Source organism: Bactrocera oleae, chromosome 3, assembly GCF_042242935.1.
Source record: "Bactrocera oleae isolate idBacOlea1 chromosome 3, idBacOlea1, whole genome shotgun sequence".
NCBI lineage: Eukaryota > Metazoa > Arthropoda > Insecta > Diptera > Tephritidae > Bactrocera > Bactrocera oleae.
In genome coordinates, this window is record NC_091537.1 from 60,379,721 (window position 1) to 60,391,733 (window position 12,013).

Below are 12,013 nucleotides of genomic sequence, written 5' to 3' on the forward strand. Positions count from 1 at the left end.
GGCGTGTTTCGTGCTTGATTTATCGCGCTTTTAGTAGTTTTTAACAGTACCGTTATATGGGGAGTGGGCGGAGTTGCCACCCGATTTCAACTATTTTCACACTGTAGGTAGAGGTTCTGCTTCCAGTGAATTTTGTTATTATAGCTTTAGATGTTTAGGAGATATGCACATTAAACCTATTAGGGGCGGGACAACGCCCACTTAAAAAAAAAATTTAACTGCAGATGCCCCTCCCTAATGTGATCCTGTGTACCAAATAACAGTCTTGTATCTTATTGCGGAGCTTAGTTATGGCAATTTATTTGTTTTTGATTAATGGCGTTTTGTGAGCGTGGCAGTGGTCCGACTACGCTTATCTGCAATACCAACCGTCTTCCGGTACCAAGAAACATGTCTACCAAGTTTCATAAAGATATCTCAATTTTTACTCAAGTTAGAGCTTGCACGGACGGACGGACAGACAGTCACCCGGATTTCAACTCGTCTCTTCATCCTGATCATTTGTATAACTCGATTAGTTTTAGGTGATACAAACATTCTTTAGGTGAACAAAACTATTATACTCTGTAGCAACAGGTTGCGAGAGTATAAAAATGAGTATATTTGCAACGATTGTAATTTCAATTTCTCTAGCTTCAGAAATGCTATCCTATCCGTCCAACCCTGATTAGCTTAAGAAAAATTCTTTAGAATATCAAAATTACTTGTTTTCACCGTTTCCAACCTGAAATATATTTTTTTGGTAGGCCATGAACGGGTGTTTTTTGAGATATTGATCTTTTACAGCTGTTACTAGGTTTATACTTTTTGGTTTGCCATTTTATAATTAAAAGACTAACGCCGGAACAACGACTACAAACCGTTTAAATTTATTACAAAAATAATGGTTCGGTTAGCGTGAGGCATTGGGCCCTGCGTCCAAACTTCGGTCGACATAATCGACCAGCAGAGTGGATAATTCGAGCAACCATAGATCGGTTTCGCACCACGTTTACTCCAGATGAGAATACGCATCCTTAGAGACGCCGCATATTGCCTACCGAAGACGCTATTGCTACTGTGGAGCAGAGTATCGAAGAAGGTCCGAATGAAATCATCCGCCAACGCTCGAAACAATTGGAGCTGTGCCCATCCACTTTAAGGAAGATTTTGCGGAAGGATCTTGGTTTGCGGGCTTACCAAATCAAACACCTGCAAGAATTGAACAGAACCGAACGACCATAATTCGACTTGCTGCAAAAATTGGGCCTCCCAGCTTTTCCAAAATCATTTTTAAAACAATATGGTAGACCCTTATCTTTATAACGAAGCTGAATTCGGCCATACAATTAAAATATTTTAGCGTTTTTTTCTTCTTGAAATTCACATGTATAAAAAAACACCCTTTATATTAAGCTTGTAAACGATTCCTTCCAAAGCGCATCGACTTAATTTTTGTCACTATTCACAAAGCCTCAGGCGATATGCCTACAGCCACCATGAATCGAATATTGATTGCATATTGCTCTGCGTTTTTAGGTTTCCCTCTTTAATAATTAACAACTATTATTTTAAAAATTTAAATAAATTTAAAATTTTTTTTCTATATAATTTTACCACTTTAATTTATTGGGTTGGCAACTAAGTAATTGCACTTATTTCACTCATAGATGGCTTCAGTTGAATTTTTAGGTTTGCTGGCGTAGTCCAAATGTAAAACACATTTTGTTATTTGATAGTTGGCAATTCAGCTGTCAATCAGTAAAAAAAGTTTTTTGATCGGTTGCGTAGTTTTCGTTCGGCGTTTGTTGAAAAATGGAACATCAAAAGGAACATTTTCGTCATATTTTCCTTTTTTATTTTCGCAAAGGGAAAAACGCATCGCAAGCTCACAAAAAGTTATGTGCTGTTTATGGCGACGAAGCCATAAAAGAACGGTAGTGTCAAAATTGGTTTGCCAAATTTCGTTCTGGTGATTTTTCACTCAATGATGAAAAACGCTCTGGTCGTCCAGTTGAAGTTGATGACGACCTAATCAAAGCAATAATCGATTCGGATCGTCACAGTACAACACGTGAGATTGCAGAGAAGCTTCAGGTATCACATACATGCATTGAAAATCACTTAAAACAACTTGGCTATATTCAAAAACTCGATACATGGGTCCCTCACGAACTGAAAGAAACGCATTTAACGCAACGCATTAACAGCTGCGATTTGCTAAAGAAACGTAATGAAACTTATCCATTTTTAATACGAATGATAACTGGCGATGAAAAATGGGTTGTTCACAACAATATTAAGCGGAAAAGATCGTGGAGCAGGCCAGGTGAACCAGCTCAACGGCAAAAATTATTGGAGCTTGGTTGGGATGTTTTGACACATCCACCATATAGTCCTGTCCTTGCACCATCGGATTACTTTTTGTTTTATGAACGTGGGATTATAATGCTGCCTGAAAGATGGCATAACGTCATTGATCAAAATGGGCAATACGTTACAGAATAAAGGTATTTAGTTCCATGAAAAAATTGTATTTGATTTTTTAAAAAACATAGTTGCCAACCCAATACTTACATGTTGCACCAAATTCAATAATTGATTTTAAGTGAATAACAAACGAATATTTTCTTGTGAATTCGCTTTTAAGAACACTCATTTCCATAGTGAAAGTGAAATATAGAACATCAAATGTCGGATTGAAAGGGGATTTGCTTCAAATTCACTCGGAAGCATGATACCTTTAGTATTTCTTTGTAATGATATATACATACGAGTATACATATATATTTCCTCCTAACTTTCGAATATTATTTCAGTTACTACATTTTACTAATCTGAACATTAGGTAAATTCTAATGTTTGGAATTTGGAAATAAACAAACGTCAGATTATGAAGGAAGAGAGAGACAGAGAGAGAAAGAAAGAGAAAGAAAGAGAATTGTTAGCAAATTTTGTGAAACAACAACTCAGAAAATATTTACCAGTGATCGTATGCATTTGGAAATGAACCACGTTTTATTTAAGAAAAAAGCAACACACACAAACACAAGTAAAAAAGGGCTAAGTTCAGGTGTAAACGAAAATTGTATCCTCATGTAACTTGCAAGAATCAAAGTCGAGGAAATACCTTCAGGTGTTGGCAAAACTTTATATTAAGAAATGTAGCGAAAAGGTTCAACTTCATTATTTGAGGAAATAGGGAATGGATTACAATTAAATTTGGTATCATAATAACTTATTTTGAACGCCATAGACTTACTTAGTTTTATTGTTACCCGTCAGTGAAAATTATACTAAAATTCTTGGGGCCATGGAAATGAAATGATTTGCATTAATTTTTGAAATTGCACAGGTATACTTGAGAACATATTTTCAAGCAATTTTATAAATGTATAAATATAGGCTCTGGGGTTCACATTTTCATATAAAGCCCTTTTGTGTCATCTCAGATGTAAAATTTAATGTCTCTGACGCATTTCGTCATTGATTTATCGCAGTTGTAGTAGTTTTTAACAAAACTTTGAAAAAAATTTCAATCCACAGGTGCTCCTTATCATTGCGATTCGTTGTACCAAAATACAGTTTTGTATCTTAATATGCGGCTTAGATATGGCAATTTATACGTTTTTGATTAATGGCGTGGCAGTGGTTCGATAACGCCCATCTACGAACTCGTCCTCACTTTTTTGCCAAGGAACACATGTACAAAGTTTCATTAAGATATCTCAATTTTTACTCAAATAGTCCGCTTCCACGGACGGACGGACAGACATACAGTCACTCAGATTTCAACTCGACTCATCATCCTGACCATTTATATACAGATGTCTACAAAATAATAGGGGTGCCAATATGAAAAATATATTTGGGTACATAACGTTTCTGGATAACATGTAAATGACGAGGTACAATAGCAGTACACATAACGAGATATTCACATTAAAACATAAAACACATTTTTGATGTGATGATTGTTATTCTCGATCAGTTTTGCTAGTTCTCGGAGACCCTTGAAATTGCTTTCCACAAAAAAATAGGAATGTAAAAATTTCCTTACTAAAATAATCTTTAACTTAAGCAAGTAAGGATCGTCTAAGTTCGGGTGTAACCGAACATTTTATACTCTCGCACCTTGCAAGATTGAAAGCCCAGGAAATTACTTCAGGTGTTGGCAAAACTTTATAATGAAGGAAGTATTGATCCGATTCAACCCATTTTTTACATAAAGACATACTATTATCGAGAGCTTCATTTATTAATTTTAATTATATATCTTACACATTGACCGATATGTTTGGTAAAAAGTCAACTAGCATTGGGGTCCACATATTCAGTACCTAGGGGCTTGAACAGTTTTGGTTCGATTTAGACAATTTTCGGTCACACGCATTATTCACGCAAAATTTTACCCCGATACAATCATTGTTGCTTGATTTGCATAGTAGAAAGTGAAAGAATCAGTAAGTACCGAATTTGGTTGAAATCGGTTAATCAGGTCCCAAGATGTGGGTTTTCACCTAAAAGTGGGCGGTGTCACGCCCACTGTCTAATTTTGAACGCGGTTCCTATAAAGTCATCTCATATCATCCAGAGATAAAATTTAAGGTATCTGGCGTAAATAGTGTTGAGTTATCGCGCTTTTAGTAGTTTTTAACAGTACCGTTATATGGGAAGTGGGCGGTGTTATCACCTGATTTCACCCATTTTCTCACTGTCGATAGAGGTGCTAAAAACATTTGTTCTCAATGAATTTTGTAATTATGGCTTTAGCGGTTTAGGAGATATGCACAATAAACCAATTAGGGGGCGGGACTACGCCCACATTCTAAAAAAATTTTAAACTGCAGATCCCCTCCCTAATTTGATCTTGTGTACCAAATAACAGTCTTGTATCTTATTGTGGAGCTTAGTTATGACAATTTCTTTGTTTTTGATTAATGGCGTTTTGTGGGCGTGGCAGTGGTCCGATTAGCAATACCAACTGTCTTACGGTACAGAGAAACATGTGTACCAAGTTTTATAAAGATATCTCAATGTTTACTCAAGTTACAGCTTGCACAGACGGACGGACGGGCAGACAGTCACCCGGATTTCCACTCATCTCTTCATCCTGATCATTTATATATATATAACCCTATATCTCGATTAGTTTTAGTTTAACAACCGTTAGGTGAACAAAACTATTATACTCTGTAGCGAGAGTATAAAAATATTCGTAAAATTAGAAAAGCAAGTCAGTTTCATAATCTTGCAGCAATTTGAGTTAGTTATGGTAAATTTAATCCTTGGATTTTTCTTCAGTGGGTAGAGGAAAGCATTCTACAGAGATAAAGTGGGAAATTATAAAAAAAAATTCGAAAGCTAGGAAAGACGTATAAGTAGATCCAAGAAATGGAAGAATATTTTGCTCAAATGGTAACAAATGAATAAGTTATTTAAATACAATTGAAACAGATGGGCGAAAGCACCAAAGATCTATTGTTGGCGATCCCGATACATGGTACTACTGCAAAATTAATGCTTTTGTGTCAGTCAGGAGCATTAGCGATAAACTAAATTTATCAGTTAATACTGAAACTCTTTGTAGGCGATTTTGGGAAAATTACCATTTCAACATTGCTAGGATCTCATAGACTCTATTTCTAGGAAGGGTGATGCTCTAATAAAAATATCAAAGCTATTTAAAGGCATATGATTATTTTTAATATTTAGTAAAGGTTTGCAATCATTTTAATTTAAAACTTTTAAAATTTTTCGTACTACATAGAATACTATTATTTTTATGTCGAACTAATTTTATAGTTTATGTAACATAAACTGTGATATCAAATTTTCTTTACATTGAACATAAACATATGAACTATGGAAATATTAATATATCATCAGTGAATGTCTTGTGCAAAAATTTTGAGACTTAAAAAATGATTTTTATTAAAAATTTAAAGTTTCGTTTTGTTAATGATGTTTTTTGTGGATAACTGTATGTATAACCCTATAACTAACTCGATTATTTTTAGGTGATACAAACAACCGTTACAAGAACAAAACTATTATACTCTATAGCAACATGTTGCAAGAGTATAAAAATAGTGCATATAATTGAAGAATAAAATACTGGGTGTTTACATGTATGTAAATGGCATATTGATCAAACCACTTTAATAAATATATGATTTAATATAATGTTTTTTCCACAAATATAAGTAAAGTCAAGAATCCAGTACTATCCTTTTTTTTCATTTCGACTTCGCACCTGTTATGTAATACGCAATAAATAAATAATTTGTTTCGATTTTTCACTTTTTTTTAAATATTTTCATGCGAAACTGTATGATATTCTCAGCTGTTGGTACATGTCTTATTAATGCGAATAAATGTTGCAAAAAGAATTGCCTTTTTGTAGAAACGCAACTTATGTATGTATATGAATATTTTTTAGTTATGTTTGAACTTATGTACAGTTACTCAAATCTTATGGTATATCAACCAGGGCCTTACAAAAATGTTTAACTAGACATACACATATACACACATATCTACTGAACTGAGAGAGGTATTAAAATACAACACTGCGATGAACCGTTGGTCTTTCAATATAAATTATTGTTAATGCTTAATTGCTTTTGGTATATTATTTTAACATGAATTGTTCTCGGGAAAAGACATATTATACAAAATGGTCCACCTACAAGAAAATAACACAGAGAAGATGTCATCCGTCATTATAAAAACGAAAATTTGCGTAGGAATATTGCTGAAATGGTTACTTTAGGTGATTTAACAGTGTTGATTATCATTTACCGTTTTGTCTGCGAAAACAGAACGTATAATAAGACCCGAAAAGCACCCAACAAAGTTTTTAACGAAACTGACGATCGTTACATTGAAAATCCAAAGGTTTATTTTCAAACTGAGACGGAGTCGGGCGGAGTTCGACAGGTACCATAATTTCAATAGGAGCAAGAAGTCGCAGATTAATACAAAAGATCAGACAATTTGTAAAAATTTTCTAAGTAGTATTTAAATAACGATACAAACAAAGTGTAGTATTCCGCTCTGATGAAGTCTCCTACGTCTGACGTAAACCAAATACAGGGACAAAAAAAAATGTTAAAAGCGACACTTCAGTCAACATCGGGAATAAAAAATGATAGTCTTATTTTTAATCCCAATATCGGAATTAAAAAATAAAAATTAAATTTTTAATCCCACATTTTTGAATTAAAAAATTCGGAATTAAAATTAAATTTAAATTAAAAAATAGTCACCACACATTAACATTGACAATTGGTAGGCCATTTTCGATCAAAATGTTAATAATAAGTGGGGTCATGCAAAATAATAATACTATTTTTTTATAATTAAATACTTTAAAAATATATCAGTTTAGAACTGATTGAAATAAGCTATTTTTTCTAGTTATTTTTTTGTTTTAATATTTTTATTAAATATAAAATATACAATATTATAAAATAATTAAATACATATATATTTTTAAGTTTCACACCAAAAATCTGTAATAATTTGAATTGTTTTAATATCCCTTGTAGTTCAGTAGATACATTTAGCTTCACAGTTTTTGTATGTCTATAAATTTATATTTCATATAAAATGAAGAAAAACATTTACAAGGTGCGTTTCAAAGTAAACAGGACTTTAATAAAAAGACAGAACAAATGGTTTTATCGGCAAAATCAATTAATTTTATTATTTCGTCTCCTTCTGTTTTAATACAGCTTTTTGCACGGTCCAAAAGCATGTCGAACGAGTGTTTTAGCTCGTCCCGGTATGGCCGTCAGTATGCCGGTGCAAGCCTTTTGAATGGCCTCCACGTCTGCATAACGCTTTCCTTTCATCGGCAAATGCATTTTTCCGAAAGGTAGGAGTCGCACGGTGCCATATCAGGTGAACACGGGGAGTGGTTGATTGTTAAAATGTGATTTTTGGTCAAATAATCGACCACAAGCCTCGATGAGACGATGCATTATCGTGCAAGGTAGAGTACCGCATTAACGTTTTGGCCGGGTGGAACAAATTCTTTGTGGACAATACCCTTGGAATCATAAAAACAAATCAGCATTGTCCTCCTTTTAACTTCTTCAGGCGCGATTTTTTGGGTTTCGGCTCATTTATGTCCTCACGACCACTTTGAAATCGTTGAAACCACTCGTGCACTCTGCTACGGGATAGGCAATCATCGCCATAAACTTGTTTCATCAATTGAAACGTTTCGGTAAAAGTTTTACCAATTTTAAAACAAAATTTAATGTTGGCTCTTTGTTCGAAGCTCATTTTCGCACGGATGACAAAATTATACTGTCACTTAAAACGCAATAACTTCACTTCTAATAGATGAAATGTCATGAAATTTTTACTGGAAGTCGATAAAGGATAGCAGATTCTAACGCACTAGTCGACTAATAGATGGCGCCACTAGAGTTTACTTTGTTACTTTTGTCCTGTTTACTTTGGAACGCACCTTGTATGGGTATGTGTACGTATGTATGTATGATATATGAAATGGGAAATATTCCTGCTTTATTAGTTCGCCAAATTAAAAAATTTAGTTTTCGAACATGTGGCCACCGCCACTACATCTTATGAAGACCACTTTATTAATATTATATCATTTAAAGCTTGTTCCTTGAGCTTGATATTCAAACATGTGTATGCTCATAAAATTTATATGATGCACGCAAACTTTTGCATTGCTACACTGAATGGTTAGGGAAAGACAATTTACATGGGTTAATTTATTGCCCTCAAAGCAAAATGTATTGGTTTATTGAATAACATCATCATTTTCAATATTTTCATTCAGAATACGTAGTCAGCATTTTTATTATTTTTAACTGCAACGGCTTAATATAAGTGCCAAAATATAATAATTTATGTGCCTGAAATCTTAAATTAAGCTTATATTATTTGCTTATTATCTATATTTATTAAAATCTGGTTAACTGATTTCTATATAAACATATACGAGTATATATTATATAATATAAGCATCTAAAGGAGGACATACATTTAATTTTATTTAACTGCAAAATTAATTTAATAAATTCATAATTTGTACTGGCAGTGAACGTTGGTTTCCAACACAAGTTAAATTCGATCTTAAAAAATTATCATTTATTAATACTTAACGAAATTATTAGTTAATTGATATTTTTAAAATCAAAAGTAATATCTTATTATAAAATAAAAATTAAACTAATTTTAAAACGCTTTGCAGAAGTAATAAGAATACAATTTGTTTATTTGTAAATATGTGTGTGGAGAAAGGGAGTTCGGCAAAATTTTATTTATACTTTGTGTATAATATTATTTATATTTATACTTTGAGTATATTTAAACGTATACTATAACAAGTAAGGAAGGGCTAAGTTCGGATGTAACCGAACATTTTGTACTCTCGCAAAGTCAAATGGTATACTCGTTTGAGATTTCTTTGTGGATTGACTGATATTTTCGGTAGAAGGTCAACTATAGACACTGGGGTCCACATATTTAGTACTTAGGGGCTTGAACAGTTTTGGTTCGATTTAGACAATTTTTGGTCACAAGGTGGCATACTTTATACGTATTATTCAAGCAAAGTTTTACCCCGATATAATCATTGTTGCTTGATATGCATAGTGGAAAGTGAAAGAATCAGATGGAATTGAAAATGGTGTTATATGGGAAATAGGCGTGGTTGTAGTCCAATTTCGGCCATTTTCGCACTATAACATAGAAATATGAAAAGAACGTTATGCACCAAATTTGGTTGAAATTGGTTAAGCATATCCCAAGATATGGGGTTTCACCTATAAGTGGGCGGTGCCACGCCCACTGTCTAATTTTGAACGCGGTTCCTATAAAGTCATCTCATACCATCCCAGAGATAAAATTTAATGTCTCTGGCGTGTTTAGTGCTTGATTTATCGCGCTTTTAGTAGTTTTTAACAGTACCGTTATGGGGAGTGGCCGGAGTTGCCACCCGATTTCACCCATTTTCACACTGTAGGCAGAGGTTCTAAAAACATTTGCTTTCAGTGAATTTTGTTATTATAGCATTAGCGGTTTAGGAGATATGCACATTAAACCTATTAGGAGGCGGGACAACGCCCACTTTAAAAAACTTTTTAATTGCAGATGCCCCTCTCTATTGTGATCCTGTATACCAAATAAGAGTCTTGTATCTTGTTGTGGAGCTTAGTTATGGCAATTTATTTGTTTTTGAATAATGGCGTTTGCATAATGGCGTGGCAGTGGTCCAATTACGCCCATCTGCAATACCAACCGTCTCACGGTACCAAGAAACATGTCTACAAAGTTTCATAAAGATATCTCAATTTTTACTCAAGTTAGAGCTTGAACGGACGGACGGACGGACAGTCACCCGGATTTCAACTCATCTCCTCATCCTGATCATTTATATATATATAACCCTATATCTAACTCGATTGGTTTTAGGTGATACAAACAGCCGTTAGGTGAACAAAACTATTATACTCTGTAGCAACAGGTTGCGAGAGTATAAAAATATATTCCCATATTACAGATCACAATCAGACTCAGTATTTCTCAAAGCAGCAACATTCATCTAAAAACAAAGAAAGTTCGAATTTTCATTTATTATAGTCTCTCTTCTATATGACTCTAAATGCTATGAAAACAATAGAAAATTTAATACAAGGTGCGTTTCAAAGTAAACAGTAAAACAGTAACAAAGTTAACTCTAGTGGCGCCATGTATATGTCGACTAGTGCGTTAGAATCTGCTATCCTTTATCGACTGTAAAAATTTCATGACATTTCATCTATTAGAAGTAAAGTTATTGCGTTTTAAGTGACAGTATAATTTTGTCATCGGTGCGAAAATGAGCTTCGAACAAAGAGCCAACATTAAATTTTGTTTTAAAATTGGTAAAACTTTTACCGAACGTTTCATCAGAAGTACGGGGTGGTTCAGAGAGGAGCCAATAGAGTGAGGGGATCACAGTCCCAGTGGTATCCCAATGGGCCTCCTAAAGGCCTAAGTGTGTCGAATGACAGCCACTTTACCTACCTACCTACCTACCGAAACGTTTCAATTGATGAAACAAGTTTATGGCGATGATTGTGGCCGTGAGGACATAAATGACGAAGAACCGAAACCCAAAAAATCGCGCCTGGAGAAGTCAAAAGTGAAGACAATGCTGATTTGTTTTTATGATTCCAAGGGTATTGCCCACAAAGAATTTGTTCCACCCGGCCAAAACGTTAATGCGGTATTCTACCTTGGAGTTTTGAAGCGTTTGGTGCGCCGTATTCGACGTGTTCGGCCCGAATATCGCGAAGATGGAAGTTGGCGTTTGTTGCACGATAATGCGCCGTCTCATCGATCGACGCTTGTAGCCGATTATTTGACCAAAAATCACATTTTAACAATCAAACACTCTCCGTGTTCACCTGATATGGCACCGTGCGACTCCTACCTTTCGGAAAAATGCATTTGCCGATGAAAGGAAAGCGTTATGCAGACGTGGAGGCCAATCAAAAGGCTTGCACCGGCACACTGGCGGCCATACCGGGCAACGAGCTAAAACACTCGTTCGACATGCTTTTGAACCGTGCAAAGAGCTGTATTAAAGCAGAAGACTATTTTGAATAAACTTAATTGATTTTGCCAATAAAACTATTTGTTCTGTCTTTTTTTTAACAGTCCTATTTAGTTTGGAACGCACCTTGTATTTTACAGGGGTCAAAACAAAAAGCATGATTTTTTGACATATCTCGAAGTATTTTTTGCAAAACAAAATTTAAAGTAATGATTATTTTTCGATTTTGGGTTCATACAGAGGGTAATACTATAATGACAGCACACTCTCGAAATTTTCAAGGATTAAATCCGGGAGTTGGCAAATCTTTTACTTAAACAAGTAAGGAAAGTGCTAAATTCGGGTGTAATCGAACATTTCATTCTCTTGCAACTTGCAATGAATAAAGGCGGAAGAACACCTTCAGGTTTTGGCAATGCTCTATATCAAACTACGGAAACTATCGCC

General features: G+C 34.4%; 1 protein-coding gene across 6 annotated transcripts in view; it reads right to left on the reverse strand.

The window, feature by feature from the left end:
* LOC106625362 (phospholipid-transporting ATPase VD) overlaps window positions 1–12,013 on the reverse strand; it is a 59,529-nt gene that overhangs the window by 16,342 nt on the left and 31,174 nt on the right. The gene's annotated exons all lie outside the window — the stretch shown is intronic.